The 19,198-nt window shown below is 40.2% G+C and overlaps 1 protein-coding gene across 1 annotated transcript in view; it reads left to right on the top strand.

Annotated features, from left to right (window-relative positions):
* LOC137296730 (uncharacterized) overlaps window positions 1-19,198 on the top strand; it is a 56,904-nt gene that overhangs the window by 13,383 nt on the left and 24,323 nt on the right. The window lies entirely within an intron of this gene.

The following is a 19,198-nucleotide window of genomic DNA, read 5'->3' as shown; positions in this document are numbered from 1 at the left end:
TTTCAAAAATACAGCATTGTTCTGAATGTGTGTCACTGCAGGAGGCACCATCAGTTTCATTATATGCATCTGCAGGGAAATTCTTGGAAACAACACAATGCTGCACAAGTCTTTTTTTTCTCTCTTTTTTCAAAAAAAGGCGCCATGTGGGAGGAATCTGAGAGGAAATGGTTTCCATTCCCCAAATAAATGTTATATATACATAACCTGATTATGACATAGAGAGTGATCTCAGGATGTTCTAGTGAAATATCGAAGGTAAGACATTCCTTCCTCAGACCAAGACCTGGACAATATGGCTTGTATTAATGGCTGCTGCCTTGGTTGGTTGTGGTCTGATCTGGCAGCGATATTCACTGTCTGTTTATAATTCTGTTAGCTAGTCTGACCATAGACCAGTTTACTTTCCAAAACACGCCCATAGATGCGGCACTTCAGAGTCTGACAAGTACTGGCGAATCAAGAAACAATAAAAGTTTGTAGAATGGAGAGACCCTAGACAATGCTGTGAAGAAGAAACACAAACAGGAAGTAGGGATATGACAATTTGATGGTTCTACTTGAGATAATACATTCACTGGGATAAGGAGAAAGCTTCAGGTCGTACTGCTACCAAGGTTCTGTGACAAGTTATCGAAATACAGCTCTATAATACGACACAGATGATTAGATTGTGGAATTTGAGCACCCAAGTGGCAGAATATGTGAATACTTGAAATTTGCCATGTGCAGCCAGGGCCCATCCTCAAATCCCAAATAGGTTGCTTTACCAAAACAAGAGTGAGTGACGGAAGTATGAAATCTTTCAGTCTTGTAACATTTTCCCAGGGTTCAGTGGTTAAAGTGTTTGCTGCAGGCACAGGTTTGATTCCCCATATGGTTACTGTGCAAGAAATCCATTTTTGGTATCCTTGGCATGATATTTCTGAAATATATTGCTAAAAGTGTAGTAAAACTCAACTCCCTCACTGACAGTTTCCTCAGTATGGTCATCGGTTTCCTGGCTCCAGACTTGTTTATCATTATGTATTGGCAGCCTTGATTCCAGGGATGTTACTGGATGTTAAACAACAGTCGTTCTCAGCTGTTGATGGAGAAATTGGTGAGAAATTCCTGAAAGGTACTCATTTTTCCCATCTGTGATTAACATGGCGATAAAACCAAACATTCAGTAAGTGTGACATGATTTTGCAGCTGTCTGAACTGAGCTAAATATAAAAAACATCAACATTCTGTTTTATGACACATTTCACTCTCATCAACACTCACGTCATGGCCGGGGTCATCAGTGTCCATACATACTGCAGTAGTCTAACGCTCAGTGTCTGAATGTACATAATTCTGATAATAACAAACCCATTTAAATTTCAAAGGAGACCCACAGAGACCAGATATTCAGAACCTGAGGAAATCTAGACATTCGTCATTTAGGGATTTAGCACTGCAGAGTAATAATGTGGTTCAGGGACTGTGAGACAGACTAGGAGGGCTAGGCAGTAGGGAAAATGATGTGGTTCAGGAACTGTGAGACAGACTAAGGGCTGGACAGTAGGGAAAATACTGTGGTTCAGGGACTGTGAGACAGACGAAGGGCTGGACAGTAGGGAAAATACTGTGATTCAGGGACTGTGAGACAGACGAAGGGCTGGACAGTAGGGAAAATAATATGGTTCAGGGACTGTGAGACAGACAAAGGGCTGGACAGTAGGGAAAATAATATGGTTCAGGGACTGTGAGACAGACGAAGGGCTGGACAGTAGGGAAAATAATATGGTTCAGGGACTGTGAGACAGACGAAGGGCTGGACAGTAGGGAAAATAATATGGTTCAGGGACTGTGAGACAGACGAAGGGCTGGACAGTAGGGAAAATAATATGGTTCAGGGACTGTGAGACAGACGAAGGGCTGGACAGTAGGGAAAATAATATGGTTCAGGGACTGTGAGACAGACGAAGGGCTGGACAGTAGGGAAAATAATATGGTTCAGGGACTGTGAGACAGACGAAGGGCTGGACAGTAGTGAAAATAATATGGTTCAGGGACTGTGAGACAGGCGAAGGGCTGGACAGTAGTGAAAATAATATGGTTCAGGGACTGTGAGAGAGACTAAGGGCTGGACAGTAGGGAAAATAATATGGTTCAGGGACTGTGAGACAGACTAAGGGCTGGACAGTAGGGAAAATAATATGGTTCAGGGACTGTGAGACAGACGAAGGGCTGGACAGTAGGGAAAATAATATGGTTCAGGGACTGTGAGATAGACGAAGGGCTGGACAGTAGGGAAAATAATATGGTTCAGGGACTGTGAGATAGACGAAGGGCTGGACAGTAGGGAAAATAATATGGTTCAGGGACTGTGAGAGAGACTAAGGGCTGGACAGTAGGGAAAATAATGTGGTTCAGGGACTGTGAGACAGACGAAGGGCTGGGCAGTAGGGAAAATAATATGGTTCAGGGACTGTGAGACAGACGAAGGGCTGGACAGTAGGGAAAATAATATGGTTCAGGGACTGTGAGAGAGACGAAGGGCTGGACAGTAGGGAAAATAATGTGGTTCAGGGACTGTGAGATGACTAATGCAGCAGCTGCAATGCTACACAATAACACTGCTACTACCCCCATGCACCTACACTAATATTTAGCCTTGGAAATCCAAATATTTCAAAATGTTCTTTTTCTCTGTATCTCCATTGTTTTTTTTATTTATACTCGCCAAACAACTGCAATCTTGCTTGGGAGCTGGCGGTATTTTTGTGAGGCTACCTTTCACATGTGTTTCACTGCAGTGGTAATCATTTGCAACCTGTTTCATTTCAGGATTTATCTTTGCATTAGAGTGATGCTCTGTGGTAAACTAGTGAATGAGTGAGTGGGTATAATTTAGCAATATTCCAGCAATATTACAGTAGGGGACACCAGAAATGGGCTTCACACATTGTACCCATGTGGGGAATTGATCCCTGGCCTTGGGCTTGAAGAACAAATGCTTTAACCACTAGACTACCCTACTGTCCTCATAATATACTAGGATGCTGTTCCATTTTGTCTGTTTGTCTCACTCACTCACTCACTCACTCACTCACTCACTCACTCACTCATCACAGCAGCTGTTGGACTGTTATTGATTTGAAATTTTCATATAATCCAACTGTCCTTTGATATCAAATATATCAATATAAGTTAATGAAAATTTTGCGATGCAGAGACTTGCTTAAAAACATATATTTTTTCACTCTGCCTTTTTGTTAAAGAGTTAATTAGTATTTCTGAAAAAAATCAGTTGGTTTGTTTTTTCATCCTAAAGCAATTTTTCCTGATTTGTTGTGTAATCCAAATAAAAGTTTTTAATACCTTACCTGATGATCCTCATCACAGCATCATAAATAACCAATTACTAAGGTATTGGACAAAGCAAAATTTGTGATTTGTACGTTAGTGCCTAGGTTAGGTTTTGTAGCTTCAATTGTAAATTAAAATAAGGGTTAGTGGGTTATGCAGGGAAATCAGATTTTTGTTTTTAAGGAATTGTAAGTTTTTCTTATGAATGTATACAGTGCAGTTATTGGCAAAAAATCAATATTGCCAGGAGCCACTGTTTGTTCAGTTTTGCAGTTTCACTTTTGTTTCTATATCCCCTAGAAAAAGTTGTCAGGAAAAGAGGTTTCTAATAAAAGGTGTCTATGTTTATTTTCTGATGATATCGTTTGGTTCTGGTTGTTTGAATCGATGCTCCAGAAAATGTAAGAACTGACACCTAATGAAATAAAAACAAACAGTGATAACTGTTTACTTTACCTTCATTCTTATCCAGAATACAGCTTGCTTGAAGAAACATGTGAATATCCTTCAGAGCTGGAGTTAAAGATTTTCACCATGGAACCCCTAACCGTGACATATTGTTTCACCAACACACCACACCTTAGGTCTGAAATACCCATTGGCAGTTTAGCGCCGAGGGAACAGGGAAATGTATATATACCAATTTCCACTTCAACAGACAACACCGTCTTTGTGGATTCAGCATTTACCCTGTTAACAGAACCAGGGAAATAATCGCATCAAGCATAAATCAGAGTTCGCACATCGAAACATTTGTCTGTCTCCTCCCTGACTTGAATGTCAGTTGAAGGAAAACATCACCTTTACTCTCTACTTGATGGGGCTTTTTACTTGTTTGTGATGAACTATGGATTGTAATAAACAAGATAAAATGCTCTTTCTCCCCTCTCTTCTTTGGGTTTGTTTTGTTTATTCAACACTGTACAAAATGGAATGTGCTAAGAAACGTGGGGCACTTCCTTTGTTATATACTGACAATATTATGCTTTTTCTGCTTGCCAGGCAGTGGTGCCGATAGATTTCCTTGTCTTGATGAAAATATTTGTTCATTTTTGTCTATACATCCCCAACTTGGCCTGTCTGGCCTGTCGATTTATTGAGACACAATGAGTATATTCACATGATCAGAACATGATTGGCTAACCAAGCAACTGATTGACGCAGAATAGGCAGATACAAAATAATCAGTGGAGCTTGTGTTGCAGATTGATTCATGTACATTTAAGTTTTGCTACCTTAAATACACAAACTTTTGAAGTCTGTTCTGAAATACACAGAATTCTATTTCTTCGCTGAGGCCTTGGAGCGAGGTTATGACTGCAGCACGAGGTGTCTGCTGTGTCTGCTCCTTGTCCTAAACATTTCACATTAGTGAGGAACATTTTGGACATCTTCCAAGGAACCACCAGGATGTGTTTTTGTGTCAGGAGTGCAACCCTGTGATGCCCTTGTGTCTAGCAGATGTCTGGAGGCATTGGATGTTTTTGTATTTGACACCTTGTCACAGCTTTCAGTTGGAGTTCTGTAGAAAAAAACACCAGGAACCTGATCGCTGAAAATCTGAAATTTTGCCTTGGAGATACACAGAACAAAAATTATCTCGTATTTTTGAAGGAAGTGAACACATGGCATGTTAGCACTGATGTATGGGACTTTCTTAGTCCTTTTTTGTTTCTTGTATACGTCTACTTTTATGAAACTTGTTAAAATGATGTGTTCAATTTTTTTGTTTGACAATATATTTCAACACAATGTGAAATTGCCTATGTATTTTTGGGGGAGATATTTGAAAAATGCCCACAAAAATCAAATGAGACAAACACCATATACAGAGTATTTTCATTTCACAAGGTATTTTTCAGGAATTCAGTTTTAAATAAACACTTTTTCTATAAATGATTTTGTGATATTTCAGTCTAAAATCAACTTATAATGAAGGAGACATGTTGTGGCAACTAGTAAGTCGGCAGCAATTTTGGCAGACATTGTGGGGATCTCTGCTCATTAACCAACAAGTTCTGTACAATATGAGGACAGTTTGGTCTGGCATAATGACTGTAATTTAATTTACCTTCCAGCTGATGAATGAGCTTGTAAGTCAGAAACCAAGTATCTTGGCCAGCTGTGTACACAGATACCTATACCAAACACATTCCTTCCCTACTTTGATGTGTAATATGTGCCAGGGCCACAGGGATACAGGGACTTATGTCCATTATCTCAGTCTAATCTTAGCAAGTTTACCATAGGATATATCGGTTTGTATTGACCATACAGGATATATTACCCAACACAAACTGCAACAAAGTAGCAGATAGTGTCTCAATGTTTTATATTACCACTGACTGTTTCAATCACCGCGTGATTCTCTACTTCTGAGTTGTATGGAATGGATGCTTTGAAACTTGTGAGCTTATTTCCTTGTTCAGATGGCATACCGTCTTAGAACCCACTCGCTAGCTGAAGTGTTGTTCTTTACATTACTGTTGTTTATTGCCTCACTTCAATATTTCACCTGTATTGTCATAGACTACAAACATATGCCTAGAAACTTTAGGAGTTAGACAAGAATGAATTAATTGTGGAAAACTTATGATTAACAATCCAGTCGTCAGGGATTAGCTCTGAACTAAGTGGGTATGTCTGATCCAGCAAATGTTGCTGTGCGCTAGGGCTGTTCATTTCATTCGTGTATATTACGTGTACAAATAGAAATGTTTCTCTTGATAAACTGAGTATTGTTACTTGAGTTGTGGTATTTGTTATCAAAGTGAGATGTGCAACATGTAATATATCCAGGCCAGGCAAGATAATAGTCTACACTGTTGTATATTGAATTGGAGAATGGCGTTACTAGTCAATGTGGTGATAAACTGATATGCAACAAAGTGGAAAAAAATCTACAGCAACATATGTCATATTTGGGATTTCACTTTCTTACTAAAGTACAAATTCTAGTACTTTTTTCGTTTGAGTCCCATCCGGGATTCGAACCCGCTTCCTCAGAGTCAGGCACCTAATCGCCAGCACACAAAGTCAGCCGCCTAGCCCGCTCAGCCACCGCGACTTCCACAAAATGAAAGTCGAACAACTGGTAGTCTAGACTGCGTACTTTGTGTACCCCTCTGATGAGTGTAAATTGGCACGGCTCCCACGGCCGAAAGCTATGATTACACGATGCCATTTAGAAAGTGGTCAAATGCAACATATGTCATATTTGGGATTTCACTTTCTTAGTAAATCAAATTGTAATCAAATCTACAGCAGTTGATATTGTTTCACTGAATATGAGACGTAATGTATTTACTGCTGACTTGTTGTCTTCATTCCCCAATTTTTTTTTATTTATCATCTTGTTATTACTTGTATCATGACCTATAACCTTGAAGTGCAGTGTGAGTGCTATTCATACATAACCAGGAAATAGTAGAGAATGTATTAAGATGTTCATAAACAATTTCAGTTATGATTTGTGTGTTCTTGAACAGATAAAATGTTAACAAAATGTACAGCCATTGTTAACACATGTATTGTACCATGCACCTTGCATTGCAATATTGTACAGTTTTGCTGTATCGTACCATAACTGAAGTCATTGGGAGGCCCTGCTATAACCATCACAGGAACTGGTATGTTAGCTTGTGCAGTGTTTACATGATGATCGTTGTTACACTTGCTTAAGACTTAGCTGGTCCCAGGAGGAAAATTGGTATGAGACTAGGATGGGTTGGAAGGAATCTTGTGGGTAGTTTGTGATCCCTTAAATAGCCATTTAATGGAATCAAACAGACACCTGGGACCCCATGCCAAGGAGGTTGTTTGCAGTTGAAATATAGACATGTTGGAAGATGCAAGGTCAAGGTCAGATACGAAGTTCTTTTGAAATTTGTGATTTTCTGCATTCAGTCGTAGTCATGGAGGAAAGTGGACCTTCACTGAGGAAACATCCAATGTCCAGTTAGATTTAAATGTGACATTTGATGATGGAGTCTTGTACCTGTAAAGTATACTGGATGTATGCTCAGTTTGCTGACAGACTTGGTTGTCAAGTGTCAGTCTATCACTAGTCTACGTCATCACCCACAGACCAGGATACATTTGATATACCCTCACCTCAACACATGCAGAAACACTCAACCATGTAGACCTGGGCTGTACTTCACTTCACATGCAAATTATATATTAAGTCTGTGTAATGACTCAAATTAGTAATTCAAGGTTCAGTTTGTTGGCAGTGTGTAGGAAATACTTGGGTAGTCTGTAGGAAGCCTGTTGGAAATCTGTAGATTTTCAAAATTGTCTTCTTTTGAAGTTTGCATATGTGATTTGTGCACTGTAGGTGATCGTGTTAAGGAATAGATATGGTGTGTGATGATGGTGATGGTGATGGTGATGATGTAGTGATGATGATGGTAATGATTGATGGTGGTGGTGTCAATGATGGCAACAACTACGGCTTTCTTGACAGTGAAAGTGATGGTTTCAGTGTTTGGTAGGGATGGTGAAGGTGATGGCTTCAGGAATGGTAGAGTTGATAGTGACGGTGAAGGTGACAACTTCAGGAATGGTAGAGTTGATAGTGACGGTGAAGGCGACAACTTCAGGAATGGTAGAGTTGATAGTGACGGTGAAGGCGACAACTTCAGGAATGGTAGAGTTGATGGTGATAGTGAAGGCGACAACCGTGGTTTCAGTGATGGTAGTTGTGACAGTGATGGACATGGTGATTATGATCATATCGACAGGGTTTCAGTGATTGTGGTGGTGATGTCATCTGTGATGGCGTCATGGAAAGAGAGTCCAGCGATGACAGTGGTGAGGGTGCTGCTTTTTATGATCATCTTCTTTCTACAGTGATTGTGTTTGGTGTGTCTCGTAGTCTGTCTCACAGTCCCTGAACCGTATTATTTTCCCTAAGTCTTGCACCCAATGCAGTGCTAAATGAAGCAAGTCAACATTTCCCGAGGTTCAAGTCTCAATCTCTGGTCTCTGTGGGGGGTCCTCAGTTTAAATGGGCTTATTTGTTACAATCAGAATTACATATATGAAGAGACTAAGCATTAGTCTATGTGTCCATCAGTCTTGGAGCATGGATATGGGAGGTGCACTCAGAAACGGTATCCAATGTCACATCTGCTTGCTCAGGACATGTTCTGTTGTTTTATCAAGGGCAAGATGTAGCCTGTTCATATCATGTTCCATCTTGTACAACAGCCCACACATCTAGGGCACAACAGGGGTTCTGAGAAATAGGAGGTGCAGGTGTCACAGTTTTAAGATGGCAGAACATGGCTGTTTATTAAAAAAAACAAAGTCCTTATACATGTACAGACCATATCAAGCACCTCTCAATAGGAGCATTCATGTACCGATACAATTTATTTATTTATATGTGATATCGAAAAGAAACTTTTACTATAACTGATGAAACATCATTATTTTGCCTTTTCAAAGCAAACAGTAAAAATTATCCAAACTTCATAATAGTAGTACATTTACAAGGGGAAAATATCAGCTTATCATGGGTTGGATATGTAATTTTTAACAATGCTGGATCGTAATCCTGCATGGAACTGATATCAGGCAGATATGGCAATGATCTTCATTAGAAATTAGAGTACACTAAAGTCAAATACTCTGCAGGTGCATGAGTGAGTGAGTGAGTGTAGTTTTAGCAATATTCCAGCAATATCATGATGGGGAACACCAGATATGGGCTTCACACATTGTGTCTTTGCTGGGAATCGAACCTGGCTTTTCCGAGTGATGAGCCAATGCTTGTATTAGGCTACCCGCTCCTGGGTGCCGTTGTACAAAACACCTTATCGCCAAGTCTGTCTTAAGTCTATATTAAGGTATGGCAGTTACGGTCACCGTACCACAAAGATCGTTTTGTACAACTGCACCTGGATCTTTATTTAAGTTTGGATGAGATAGTGCCATTACTGGCCAAATCTCTCAGGTAATGAAACAAGAATATGCACAAAACATTCAGAATACCTGAGAATATATGTTAACCATCAATATGTTTTCTTAACAATGTCAACATTAAGGCAGTGTTATTACATCTGATAAAGCCGTGAAGGCCTGACTCTTGCCGCAGAAGAGAAGGTAGGGTATGTGTGTTCTATTACCTGTGTAAACATGACAATACATCCCAGGAACAATACCTAGGTTGGCCAGGACGTGATGGCCATGTGTGTAGCAGACATGTTGCTGTGTGGATTGGCAGGGACCAGGAAAGAAGGAAGCAGACATCTTTGTATATGTGGCAGGATGGAGAGAGGAAGATCTTGTAAACATGTGAAGTGTCTGTACCTACCTCTACTATCTCCTCATGCATTATGTCAACTCACTGTTCTTCACAGATATGTGAGAGCTGTGGAAAAAAATGAACTTGAAGCAATCAGATTTGGAGCAGGCCACCTGCTTTCTATCCAGGCAACCATATTTCTTGGGGGCGCCTGAACTCTAGCCTTGTTTCCCGCTGCACTGAATGCTGAGCCCATGGGTGTATAGTAATTTTATCCCTTGAAGAGGCAAGACTAGATAAGGAGAAATTAAGGACACCAGTCTCTTATTTATTTTTCTTTTTTAAATTGTCATTTAACATTTGAACCATTACTTTCTACCTTAGAGACTTGTGCACGTCTACCTGGACTTGTGTTGTCATGCAGTTAAACTGTAACCCCATAATAAGCTCTGTCTAATCTGTGGTCTAACTGACACCTGTCACCATGTATGTAGCTGCTAGACCTTATGCTGAGCTGTCCCTAATGATCCTATGGTTCTTAATTAGTAATTAGTAGTCTATTACAGTTTTGGCATAATTATGATCTTCAACTTGCCAGTGAAATTCACTCATTCTCCAACTTATTGTCACTACCAACAAGAATGCCTTACAAATTTAATGGCTTGTCCCAACCCCTAGACAGAATCTCTCCCTCATTCCTCCAAACTCCTTTCAACCAAGCCCTCAGCCATATCACTAATACCCAACCCCCCAACCCCCCAACCCCTACCTGTTTCCATGCATTACCCAACCCCTTAACCCAACCTCACCCCATTTTCTCCCCCCTATGCAACCGCTACTTCCAGCCAAATACCAACTTATGTCCTATCACCAGCTTCCTAAATGAACCCTATTTTTTACCACGTCCCAACACAAGCCAAACCCAACCCCTATCCCTACCTACATTCTGAACACCTCTCCTTTTATGCCCCTCAACTGCCAGCCTCCCAGCTGGACTCCATCAGCAGGCCTGACCAGGTATAAAAAGTACATCTCTCACATGAAAGGATCTACTGGTAACACAAACAGTCCTCCAGGTTCTGGTCCACAGACAATCTCAGAACCTCCTGCAAAGATAGCGATTTAAGCTGTACTGGGTCATCTGATGATGGAAAGCTATTTATTAACCTCATGAGGTCATATCCCAATGGCCATCGATGAAGGGAAATTACTTTAATATCATCCCTCTGCCCTTGGATATTCCTTCAAAGTCGTCCCTCTGCCCACGAACTTTGAATTATTACAGTGGAAGCTGTCCAAACCGGCACTCATTTGGACTGAAGTTTAGATAATGTGCCGGATTGTAGAGCTGATGATAAATGTACAAGCCACCTATGGGACTGAGATTTTATGCCGGTGTTGGCAACTTGTCGGACTGGACAGATGCCGGTTTGGACAGCTTCCGCCTTAGTTGTTTTGAAGATTGATATGAATTTGTCTTGCCATCTCTGAATATGATCGTAACATATGACATTACTGACAGTTTTGAACATGTATGGTACGGACACCTGGTTTCAAACCCATATCCTTTGGCTTGCTAGATTCACAGATTATCAACTAGGATACAAAGCATAACGCTGTGAAGAATGAGATTTTCCTTGGTATGAACTGTTAATTTCTTGTAAGATAGGTAGCACGTGCGGACCACTTGCATTGCACATGCAAGGCGAGGCATCAGTTGCCAGTCTCATCCCAGCTGATTTTCATCAGTGAGTACTAAATATTGAAATTATATCTAAGGTATATCTTCGGTGGGTTTGTAAGATGGATAAGGCATGACCCGTGGGCATTACAGAAAAGGAAGGATGTTTTGCCTTTAAAAATGCCCTGGTGAAAATATCCTTACTTTTTTGCAGTGTCCATGGGTCATGCTTTATCTCATACAAATTCAAGGATGAAAAACACCACGCTAGACTGACATTTAGACCCAAAATCTAATGTTTTACTTTAAAGTATGAAAATATTATATTTATCAAATGGAGCTTAGAACAATCCTTAATTTCAAGTCTAGAATTGAGGAAATAGGACTTGCCAAATCATTCTTGGCTTGAGGACCACTTGTGGTGAATGACTTGTAGTAGCTATGATGTTTTACAAGTTGATACTTTTCGTGATGTAGGCCTCCTCTATGAGTTCAGAGTTGCTGAGAACTGAGTTCAGAGTTGCTGAGAACTCAGAGTCAGAACAGTAAATGTGACTGTTTTTGAAAGAGTTTTTGAAAGAGTTGACAGGGTTGGTTTCTGTCTGAGCATAATGAGTTAGTGATTGATCACCATCAGGGTAGAGTGATCGGAGTTAACAGTTGGTCACCATCAGGGTACAGGGATCAGGGTTGGCAATTGGTCAGCATCAGGGTAGAGAGATGAGGGTTAGTGATTGGTTAACATCAGGGTACAGGGATTGGACTTAGTGATTGGTGGGCATGAGGGTACAGTGATTGGAGTTAGGTTAGCTGGTAGGTTAGCATCAGTGTATAAGAGCCGTAGGTTACATGTTTGCCCCTTGATACTACTAAAGAATGCCTTCACTTTTTAAATTCACTTTTCGTCAAAAAAACATATATATGCTGCATGTTATAACAGGATTAAATGTAACAATAATGAAGAAACAGTAGCAAATGAATAGGTAATTTCATTTTCAAGAACTATAGCTTAAAGTGCAGTTTATGTGAAAAAATACATAAAATAAATGTTTTTTCAGGTGCCCTGTTTTTTCATTCTTCTGCGTCATGTTATAAATACCTGAAGTAATGATGTAGGCAGTTACTTATAAATAGTTCTCCTGTCTTCCACTCTTCAGTTTCCGGGAATAAAGTGAGAAAACATTTCAGGTGTCTTTCCACCGTGCTTGTACTCTCTTCAACAATCTCAACCCTAGGATAACCTGATACTCCCTTCAAGTGGCGATATTTGTACTGATGGGACTTTTACCATACACTGCCGTAACCTTTGTCTGTAGAAGATTCTCTGCTACACATTCTCTGTATTAAACTCAGTAAAGCTGTTAAGCTCTATTTGTGTCAATGCAGAGGGTTTGATAGACTAATGTGTACTCTCTGAATATATTTATGTATAATTTTGAGTTTTTGATAGAAACAGTGAACTTCTTTTAAATTGAAAAGATGTGAGATTCAGATGAGGAAGTGGTTTGTAAATTTTATTTGAAACCTCTGAATTGAACACAATTCGTTCATCTCGTATCTACCAGGACACAAGCAATAACAATGATGGTGAATGATGGAGAGGAATGCAGCAAACAGAGGTCTCATGAACACTGGTACCAGATACCTGGTGACGAAGTTTAGAAAACGAAATAAAAAATTTATGCTTGGATAACACATTTTGCAGTTTGATAATCAAAAGCATCACTGGCAATATTAATTTTTACCATATACTAAATATGTACAATTGCCCTGATATGCTACTCAACAGAAGTTAAGGACAATGTGATTCTTTCACGAAACTGTTAATGTCCAACGAGTAAAGTGTATGAATAAGGTAGTCCTTGACTTCTTTTGAGCAGCATATTTTGTGTGGAAAGGATTCAACTTAAATCTGTATATTCACCCTATCTAAGGCTGTCCGGAATTTTTATTCTGACGTGAAATAGCAGAAAGTTGTCTTATCTCATTTTTCAATGGCATTGTTGAAATTAATGTCCATTAGAGATGAATAAAATATTAACCCTTCGCACACTTAAAAACATAGGTCTTCATATTTCTTCATCTTATTTATTAAAGAAAACAACTAGATCTACATTGTAAATCAGTTATGTACGTGATCTATATCTTTCATTTTCATAAAATATTTTATTGATTATGAGGATGATATGTTGTTGTTGGGGGTTCTTTTTGGGAGGGGGAGGGGTTGGTGACTTTTTTGTCAGGCTGCTCTCTTGCTGGTTCTGGTTGGAAATGATGAACACTTAAAAAAATACGGAATGCCTAAAAAAATATGGAATGTCTAAGTAATTTAACACAGCGAAAATGTTTTTGCAAGGACCTATGAAGAATCCCTATCAGGTTTTCAAGAGCATCTCCAAAAGCACCCTAATCTCTATATGATAGAATAATAAATTGATTTCTTTTTCAGTATTTAAAGAGGATAACATTATTTTTAGGAATCAGGCTATCTAAATGTCAATTTATCGCAGACTGAAGAGAGTCTATGAAAAGATTAAGTCTATGCAGTTCAGACTGTCTCAGCTCTCTGGATTGTTAACCCTTGTGGATTTAATTCTTTTCATATATTTATTTTGCATTCTAATATTTATATTATTCTCTATTTTGTAGGTGAGTATTTTTGAGTAATATAACTATATCTCTGTGACTAGGGCGGTGGGGTAGCCTAGTGGATAAAGCGTTCGCTCGTCACGCGGAAGTCCCGGGTTCGATTCCCCACATGGGCACAATGTGTGAAGCCCATTTTTCTGGTGTCCCCCGCCGTGATATCGCTGGAATATTGCTAAAAGCGGCGTAAAACTAAACTCACTCACTCACTCACTCACTCTGTGACTAAAGGTTGACCTAAACTAAATTCGCAGAAATATTGTGCAAAGCTCAGTTTACTCTCTCACTAATTGGACCATCTGTGGTTGAAGACTATCAAGCAATATTTTAAGTGTTTTCACAAATTGTCCCACATGGGTGATAAATGGAGCTGTATTTATGTACAGAGGGAACTGTTTGCCTTTCCTCTGTACATGGAATATCTCTGTAAGGATCTTCCATTACTCCTGCTGTGTACCCTGTCATTCAGCACCCTGCCTCGTCAGACCAGAGGGAGGTTGTGATAGCAGTCAGTCTGTCACCAGCTCCACTGATGAGGACTGCAGGATGGAAAGAGAAAGCTGAGACTCTGTCAATATTACTTCAGTCCTGTCTGGTTACTGCTGGAACATGGCTGACCCCAGACGTGCAGGTCACTTCATTCACCATGTCATTCCACCAGTGGAGGTGCTGGAATACTAGGGACTCAAGAACAACATGTAGTCCATAAATGAATGTTTATGTCAAATCCGGTTGAGTCAGGAATATAGTTTGTAATGAACATTCTTACTGGGCAGGGTACAAACTAACTATACTATGGACTAAATACCATTTTAAATGTGGAAGGTGAATGTAAAGCAGCGTTCACAAGGCAAAGTAAAGTTTGATGACACCTATTGTCAAACTCAAGTTTGAGGGTGTGAACATTCAACCAACACCAATTTCAGAGTTGTCATACTTATCAAGCAACAGAATCTGTCTCTACTCTCACCAACTTTTCCATCAAACTTTTGGTTTTGTCAATCTAAAGTTTGACATGCAGAGTGTTGTCAAACTCATGTTGTTCAGAAACAACCAGTCACAGTCAACAAAATTGTTGTGTGATCACACTGATGGAGACGTGATGCTCAAATGACACGAAAATTTGACAACAGGTTCTTGACCAGTGAAAATGGAATGTTGGAACTGAAAACATTTCCTTATGGGCCCGTATGAGCCTACAGGAATCTTTTTTGCCATTATATTTGAGAGGCCTTTTCAGTCTTTGTCATTCCTGCTATTGATATACCACATTTAAGTTTTATAAACCTATCTTTTCGAGTGATTAAGTGGGTTGTTTTTTATGTTATAGCAGTTTTGCTTCTATTCCAATATTGTAACTGAATTAACTATGCTGTAACCAGTGATGGATAGTGTCAGCACCGAGGCATGCCTATGGCACTTTAACACAATCAGCAAACTGAATCAAATGTTTAACAACAGAAAATTTGAAATAAGCCCATAAAAGTGTTCAGAATCTGAAGAATGTACTCAATAATTGTCACATTGCTGAACGTGGCATTTAAGGTGTTAACCTAAACAGACCAACTCAAACAATGCCTGAGTGTTGTGGTCGAATGGCTAAAGCATCAAGATGGCGATGGTGGTTGCAGTACGTCATGCCGATTCCCTACTGTGAGTGAGGAAATTTTTATGCTGCGTTTGGCATATTGCCAACACTATCATGGCAGGGGACACCTGGAATAGGTTTCACATATTGCTGCCATGTGGTGAATTGAACTAACATCTCAGGTGTGAAGAGCAGATGCTTTAACATTGGGCCACCCAACCACCCTTCTCCTACCTTGCAGGGACACAGGTAGTCTAGTGGTGCAGAAGGTGCCACCATCAATGTTCAGAGTTACATCCCTTTCCAATGCCAGGATCTTGTGAGCCCCATCCCATTGTTCACTGAGGTACTAATGCCAGTTACCTGGATGACCCCTTTCTTCTTTATTCAAGGGGTGATATGGTAGCCTAGCAATTTATGTGTACGCTCATCACAGCGAAGACCAATACCCTCATTGGTACAGTGTGTGAAGCCCACTGGTGTCCCATGCTGTGATATTGCTAGCATATTGCTAAAAGCAGTGTAAAACCATACCCATTTACTCATCCCTCAGACCCAATACCCATCCGCTTTTCAACTCCAGAAAATTAGGACACTTGAGTGATCCTAAATACTCAAGAGTTTCTTTGAAGAATAATGTTTATTTGACCTTGTACTTCATTATCAGTGACTATCTGTTGTCTGAGGCAGCCCTCACTGTGGTTGATGGATAGATTGGTTTGGTGCCAGTCAAGCATTTTCTTGAGAAGAAATGCAATGGTATGTTTATTGTGGGAGAGATGCCTGAAGCAACTCTCAGTGGCGAAAACCTTTGATGACGTCATAAGCCTGTGTTACATAAATGGTCTACAGCAGAACACTTCAGTCACTTGTTTGAAGGTTGTGTTCAGGAATCTGATCATTCGTCTGTAGTGAGGAGACCAGGGCCTCCTTTCACGAAGCAACCTTTACTAAGGTTAACCTTAACTCCCATTCTTTAACACAGCACTAAGGTTACCTTGGACTTAGGTAACCTTAGCACAGTGTTAAAGACTGGGAGTTAAGGTGAACCTTAGTAGAGGTTGCTTCTTGAAAAGAGGCGATGGAATGTTTCTCTGTTAAATAATGTTGTAACACCCTAAAAATTGGAATAGGTAGGGCAAAAAGACATTGCATGACACATCTGGATTTAAAGAATTAACAACTTGCCAGATGGCCAATAGGTTCCTAATGTTCTCTGTGGGATTAAAACATATTTTGTCAGTGATATGAACTGAAATAGTTTCAATTAATGGAAACTGTGGATAAATACTGCAGTGTTTTAACCACAGTTTAAGGTCCAAATCCAAGATGTTATGTCATATATGATTTCAACAGTTTTTTTGATAAATGCTAAATTGATTTTTAGTCCCAGAAGTAACATTCTTTTTTAACATTCTTATCTAAAAAATTTAATCTCAATGAAGCCCATAACATTGCTTCAAATTCCTGAGGCAACGAAGACATGTCAAGTTTTTTGTAGACTTGAGTTGGATCAATATCTTGTTTATTCTTAACAGTGTGGAAACAGAACATACATGTGCATTCAGGTTGTTTTTTATGATTAAAATTGTTTATTTCTTGACTGTTACAAACAAGGCAATACAGACGGGACTGTGGAGACTTATACAAAATCGTTATGGAAATGAGTTTGAAAGTGGAATACACAATTTGAAAAATCCTACACTGCAACACACAACACATTCCACGGTCACTGGAATGCACATACAATTACAATACAGTTTGGGGGTTCAACTGTATTAAAGCTAATTACATGATCATCAAAGGCATGAAGAAAGAATTAAAAAAGATCACTTGAAATTTGCAAAATCATGGTATGACACCCACTTTTCACAAAACATATCTTCTCCCCTCTTACTGAAAGGTATGTTCTTTTCAGTGAGATACCTATCATGTCATGTACACTTAGGTTGGTTTAATTTTGTGATGTGGCATGAGAAGCTGGTGCTCATCCCTGAGAATACCCAACAGTTTGAACAGAACCAAACGTGACAACGTGGGTCTCCTAGTGCCTTAACCACATTATTTCCCATACTGCCTAGCCCCACTAGTCTGTCTCACAGTGCCTGAGCCACATTATTTCCCATACTGCCTAGCCCCACTAGTCTGTCTCCTAGTGCCTGAACCACATTATTTCCCATACTGCCTAGCCCCACTAGTCTGTCTCCTAGTGCCTAAGCCACATTATTTCCCCTACTGCCTAGCCCTTCTAGTCTGTCTCCTAGTGCCTTAACTACATTATTTCCCCTACTGCCTAGCCCCACTAGTCTGTCTCACAGTGCCTGAGCCACATTATTTCCCATACTGCCTAGCCCCACTAGTCTGTCTCCTAGTGCCTGAACCACATTATTTCCCATACTGCCCAGCCCCACTAGTCTGTCTCACAGTGCCTGAGCCACATTATTTCCCATACTGCCTAGCCCCACTAGTCTGTCTCCTAGTGCCTGAACCACATTATTTCCCATACTGCCTAGCCCCACTAGTCTGTCTCCTAGTGCCTAAGCCACATTATTTCCCCTACTGCCTATCCCTTCTAGTCTGTCTCCTAGTGCCTTAACTACATTATTTCCCCTACTGCCTAGCCCCACTAGTCTGTCTCACAGTGCCTGAGCCACATTATTTCCCATACTGCCTAGCCCCACTAGTCTGTCTCCTAGTGCCTTAACTACATTATTTCCCCTACTGCCTAGCCCCACTAGTCTGTCTCCTAGTGCCTGAACCACATTATTTCCCTTACTGCCTAGCCCCATCTAGTCTGTCTCACAGTCCCTGAGCCACATTATTTCCCTTACTGCCTAGCCCTCCTAGTCTGTCTCCTTCCTGTAGCATACAGGTAATTGTTCATTAACAGACTGGCATGGGCAGCTTCCCTATGTAAATCAAAAGGTATGAGGTCAATTACTCAAGACATAGTGGTGAATAGTCTCTGGCATTGGTAGCACTATTCATTGGTTTGAAATAAGTGTATAGTTCACAACATGGAGGATTTTGTGGATGTGGTGCGGTGAAATATGGTTGAGATATTGCCAGTGAGTCATTACAGTGTTGTTATTGCCAGTGAGTCATTACAGTGTTGTTATTGCCAGTGAGTCGTTACAGTGTTGTTATTGCCAGTGAGTCGTTACAGTGTTGTTATTGCCAGTGAGTCGTTACAGTGTTGTCATCAACTGTTTCCCCTGTGTCTTCCATCACCATATGGTTGTTATGGAGAAGTATTTACATCACTTGGTAGATAATCTGGTTGTGTGATTGGCCAGCCACAGTCTTGTAAGGAGCTGCAAGATTCGTCAGTTGCTGATTATCATAGTCTTACTTGGACTGTATCTATTGTTTCAGCGAGATCATGAAAATAGTGAGAGTTGATTTAAGAGTGTATTTATTACATTATTATTACTGTGGAGTTATGTCATGTTAGTCTGGGGCGGTGGGGTAGCCTAGTGGTTAAAGCGTTCGCTCGTCACGCCGAGGACCTTGGTTCAATTCCCCATATGGGTACAGTGTGTGAAGCCCATTTTCTGGTGTCCCCTCCCCCCCCCCCACCCCCCCGTGATATTGCTGGAATATTGCTAAAAACTGCGTAAAACTAAACTCACTCACTCACTCACTCACTCATGTTAGTCTAATAATACTGTTAACTAAAGTATTAAATTCA

The sequence above is a fragment of the Haliotis asinina genome, chromosome 9 (genome assembly GCF_037392515.1).
Source record: "Haliotis asinina isolate JCU_RB_2024 chromosome 9, JCU_Hal_asi_v2, whole genome shotgun sequence".
Classification (NCBI taxonomy): Eukaryota; Metazoa; Mollusca; class Gastropoda; order Lepetellida; family Haliotidae; genus Haliotis; species Haliotis asinina.
The sequence above is the reverse complement of the archived record's forward strand: the minus strand, read 5'-3'. Positions and strand labels throughout refer to the sequence as shown.